The 5,382-nt window shown below is 42.0% G+C and overlaps 1 protein-coding gene across 1 annotated transcript in view; it reads right to left on the bottom strand.

Annotated features, from left to right (window-relative positions):
• Nucleotides 1-5,327: 5,327 nt before the first annotated feature.
• The window catches only part of LOC127004715 (glycine receptor subunit alpha-2-like), an 11,315-nt gene continuing 11,260 nt past the window's right edge, over nucleotides 5,328-5,382 (bottom strand). Inside the window, exon 6 of the mRNA XM_050872805.1 lies at nucleotides 5,328-5,382. This exon is cut by the window's right edge and continues 1,082 nt beyond it. The gene's annotated coding sequence lies outside the window, so the exon portion shown is untranslated.

Here is a 5,382-nt window from a genome sequence, read left to right as displayed (position 1 = left end):
ACAACTTCCATCACCACCAAACCTCCTCCTCCTCCTCCTCTTACTCTTACTCTTACTCCTCTTCATCCTTCTCCAGCTATCCCTTTTCCTTCTTTCCATTCTTCTTCTTTCCTGGTTTCCCTGCCATTTCCTTCCATCTTATCCCTTTGCTATATCCCATCACTTCTTTTTAATTTTCTTTCTCATCCTCTTCCTCCTCCTACTCTTTCTTCTCCTCCAGTTCTCCTCCTCAAGTCTAATGCGAATTCCTTCTTTCCTTGTCTCTACTTCTTGCTTCTTCTTCCTCCTCATTCTTCTCTTCATCTCAGTTGTTAATTTTGCTTTCTTCTTTTCTTCTTCTTCCAAACCTCCCAAGTCTGCTACAAACTCCTTTCTTCCTCGCCTTTTCCTATTGCTCTTTCATTTTCAACATCATCTTCCTCTTTGTTCTCTTGCTAGTTTTGTTTTCTTCTTCTCCTCCTCCTTTCAAGCCTCCGTCGACCACCCCTAGACGGGCTCTCTTAAGGGTATATATAAGCTAAGCCTTGGAAGGAGCACATGGCTATCTCCAGAATTAAAGGGCTTGTCTCCCCATTCAAAACTTGGATGCTGCTCCTTTTGAGCTTGTAATTACGTACTAAAGTTGCCTATTATCCCTGTGTACCTCCCCGGCTCCCTCCTCCTCCTCCTCCTCCTCCAACTCCTTCTCCTCCTCCTCCTCCTCCTAATCTTCCTTCTCATTTTCTTCTTTATGGTCGTCCTCCTCCTTCTCCTCCTTTTCCTCCTCCTCCTTCTACTCCTATTCCTTCGCCCTTCTTTCCCATTAACTCCTTCTTTTTCTTTTAGGTGTATTTCAATTCTCAACTCCAGTCTGAATAAGGAAAGTGTGTGTGTGTGTGTGTGTGTCTCTCTCTCTCTCTCTCTCTCTCTCTCTCTCTCTCTCTCTCTCTCTCTCTCTCTCTCTCTGTGTGTGTGTGTGTGTGTTTCTTTGTCTGGCCATTGTACTCGAAACGTTATGTATAGACAGAGATAGGTAGACAGAGAGAGACAGACACACAGACAGACACAGACAGACAAATATGGACAGTCAGAGAGAATAGCAAACTGACGGACACCAACCAAAGAACATACACAAAGAATGAAAAAGAGAAAAGTTCATGAATCTATTTAGCGCGCATTCTTCGAATCCACAAAGGTAACATACTCAATCATCTGTATTTTACCTTTTTCGCTATTCCATTTAAAACTAAGTACATATACATGCATCTGTTGAAATTATCAGGCAATGGAACTGTGCCCTATTGAAGTGCTGTCGTCCATTACTCTGGCCCCAACAGCAAAGACACACACACACACACACACACACACACACACACACACACACACACACACACACACACACACACACACACACACACACACACACATGCACACGGCTTTCAGGCTCCCCCTTGTGAAAAATAAATGTCACACAGTGTAATAATTTAGTCACGTTCAGTCGAATCTGTATGGATGGATAGCGTGCGTGTGCGCGTTTTTGTTTGATTTTTTTCATAAATTCCAATTGCACAACGGAATAAATCGCCAGGAAGGAATTTTCATTAAGCGAAATAAATGAACAGTTGACGCGGTTATTTGAGATTTCAGAACAAGTATTGACAATAACAAAAGCTGCCACTATGCTGCTGCTGATGCTGTTGTTGTGATTGTTGCTGTTATTATCAAAACTTTTTCTGCTACTACTAATGCTGCTACTACCACTCCTACTACTACTTCTTACGTACAGCACAACTACAGTCAGAGGCAGCAGCAACAGAAGCAGCAGCAGCAGATGCAGCGGGAGCACCAGCAGCAGTAGTAGTAGTAGTAGTAGTAGCGGTAGTAGTAGTAGTAGTAGTAGTAGTAGTAGTAGTAGAAGCGATAGTAGTAGTAGTCGTAGTAGTAGTAGTAGAATTAGTCGTAGAAGCGGTAGTATTAGTAGTAGTAGTAGTAGTAGAAGCGGTAGTAGTAGAAGCTGTAGTAGTAGTAGTAATAGCAGTACGCTTTCATTTCATCTGTCCACCAACAAAGCAGGAATTTTGATAGATGTGGCACCTGCGCATTTCTACGAAAAAAGTAGTTCGTGAATAGCTACGTGAAAATAAACTTTTGTGATAGACATTCAAGCTTATTTTTCAATAATATATTAGAATGTTTATGTAACGTATACAAAAAAAACAGCTCAGTCGCTTGCATCGATAACCTAAAATACAAGCCCACGAAATGACAAGCTTGTATCAAACAACATAATCACATCATGCTCGAACGACCTAGGGTTTTTCAAATTCATTGTTTAAGTGCTAATTTCAGGTATATTAAAAGACATCTGGCTCTGCAAGTGCAAATAAAGGGCATCTTAATTTACAGCAAGTAAATAACGATTAATAATCGAAATAACATGAAATAGTAAATAATAACTTGAATGCGACGCTAGGCTAATTCGCATATTAGGTTACCCATTTTATTTAGATGGATCACATCAAAATTCCTTATGTATAGATACTTGCAGAGTCGGATGTCACTTTATGTGCCTGAATGAGGTGAAATATGGGTATCTAAAAGGCTATAAATCGTACGAGTATGATCAGACTGAGACTATACTGTTTGATATTACAACTAGTTCTTTCGTGTGCTTGTATGGTAGATAATTATGAATGCAAATCTCGATGCCTTTACACCACGGCGCTCACAAGAGTAACATCTACAATACAAACTGAACCCTCACAATATGTGATGAATATTCACAAGACCTTAAAAGCTACTCTGATCAAAAACAGAATCAAGGTACGAAGTTCGTACCTTGATTCTTGATTCGTACTACGAACCTTATATAGAGGACGCCGGAGATGGAGGCTTCTGACGGTGGCGGTGGCGAGGAGGGAGATGCCTTTCCCCGAACCGTATTGCAAGGAAGGCTAGTCTCTAGGAGACATTTGAGAAGCGAAAATGCCACGTGAAGTCTACACACACACACACACGCGCGCGCGCGCGGGGTTAGAGGTACTGGGTTTGCTTGGTACTTGTCAGGTGGTGGCAAAATTTGATAGCACTTTTGATTGATCACGTCACTCCTTGGCACTGCCCCGCCGCCGTTCAGGTCACAAGCTCGGGGTCAAACACTCGATGCTTGCGGACGTCATCGTATGTCCGTGGCTAGGAAACAATTAATGACGGAAACACAAGCAAGGCGTCCTGCAACACGTGCCACGACGACAGCCAAGGCGAAGCACTCGCCCTCAAGTGTTCCAATACTTTTTTACTTTCTGTTAATTTCTTCTCAACTTGTTTTTTATTAATTTTGACACAGAATATCGCAGTTAAAAAAATAGGGTTATTTTTTTCCTGCTTCCTAGATTTTGCAATGCTCAGTTTAGGAGTCAGTAAAAATGCCTAATGATTGAGTGATTGATTGATAGTTGGTTTATTGTTGCAAAAGTACATAACAATTAAAGGAGTGTTGTTGTTTTTTCAAGAAAATAACAGCGAGTTAATTATTAAAGGGTTATTATAAGACAGCACTTCCACCTGGCGACAGAATCTAAAGACTTTGGAAAGAGGTCTACCGAAACCTCCCTACTACTGGACCGAAACAGCGTCCATCAGTTCATGCATAAACAAGTTACGCTGGTGGTGTGGTGTGTAGTTTCCAATCATTAATTCAGCTCTGTGACACCTTTCATTCTTGAGAGACACGCCAGTCCTCGTCGACAGACCGACTTGGTCGGCTAGATTTCGATCGCCGATAGAGTCGGTCTGTCGGCTCCCTGCTACCCGCCGCCGGCCCGTGCTCTCTCGTGCAAGAGGCAAGAGGGAGCACCCACCCTTTCATTCTTGTGGTATATGTAGACCTACATATATGAATCGTAGTTTAGTCATCTTAAATATACAGAAGGGAGAGAAATAAACTGCTGATGTTTATTAAAGAACAATGATTTTAGGAAGTGATAGCCTATTACTTAGGTAACGTCTGTTTGAATTTGTTTTTGTTTTTGTAGAATGTCATTTTCAAAGCAGATAACTTATATAGATAAAAATAACAATATTGATACCTTCGAATTAGGTCAATTCAAACATTTACGAATACAAGAACATTAATACCACCATGTGTACGTTATCTGCAGTTATTTAAGACAGCCCTCCACTGTGAAGTCCTCTATCATTTTCTCACTCACGTTTTCTACTGCGGATTGTTGTACTACTACTGTAAAAGACATGAAAGGACACGTACGACACTAAACAAAGAACATTCCTACATTACCTAAGTTTTTTATGTAACCTATACCATAATATTCATCGTCACCACTTTTTAGATTTGTCCTTCTTACCTTGCTCCTTCCTCCTCTTACTCCTTATCTTCCTATTCGTTCGCCTCCCTCATCTACTCACCAAGCTACATAGAACATCTTTTATTTAACTCTACATCACTTTGGCATGGTATTCATTCTCCTCCCATTACTTTTTACCTGCATTCCTCACTTTCTCCTCCTCCACCACCACGTCCCTCAACCATCTATTACAATCTTCCTATTTTATTTTAATTCTACACTCTTTCATCATGGTATTTGTTCTTCTTTCATTATCCCTCACTTGCATCCCTCACTTTCTTCACCACCGCCACATCCCTCACCAACCTCCACCAGTCACCACTCATCCACTCCCTTAACCACTGCCATCACCCACCATTCATCCACTCAACCACCACCACCACCCACCATTCATCCACTCAACCACCACCACCACTCACCACTCATCCACTTCCTTAACCACCTCCACCAGTCAACTCATCCACTCCCTTAATCACCGCCATCACCCACAACTCATCCACTCCCTTAACCACCTCCACCACCCATCACTCATCCACTCCCTTAACCACCTCCATCACCCATTACTCATCCACTCCCTTAACCACCGCCATCACCCATCACTCATCCACTCCCTTAACCACCTCCATCACCCACCACTCATCCACTCCCTTAACCACCTCCATCACCCACCACTCATCCACTCCGGCCCTTAACCACCTCCACCACCCACTACTCACCCACTCCCTTAACTATCTCCATACACTCATCCACTCCCTTAATCACCTCCACCACCCACTATTCATTCCACCTTGCGTAACTAATCGACTGCAACGAGAGTACGTACATTATTCAGACTTTCTATGTCTTTTTCTTAGGTCTTCCTCAATGTATCTATGGCCTGCACTGTGCTAAGGTGTGTAATTAGTGTTTACAGTGGATGGCCAACTCGTCTCGGGGTGGAAGATTATCCTCATTTATATGGACTTCATGCACGAAGCGTTATTAGGGTAAGAATACATTTATTTTATCTTTTACAACATACAAGAAATATAAATTATCT

This window comes from Eriocheir sinensis, chromosome 28, assembly GCF_024679095.1.
Source record: "Eriocheir sinensis breed Jianghai 21 chromosome 28, ASM2467909v1, whole genome shotgun sequence".
NCBI lineage: Eukaryota > Metazoa > Arthropoda > Malacostraca > Decapoda > Varunidae > Eriocheir > Eriocheir sinensis.
Note: the sequence above shows the minus strand (reverse complement) of the source record. Positions and strands in the feature narration are given on the sequence as shown.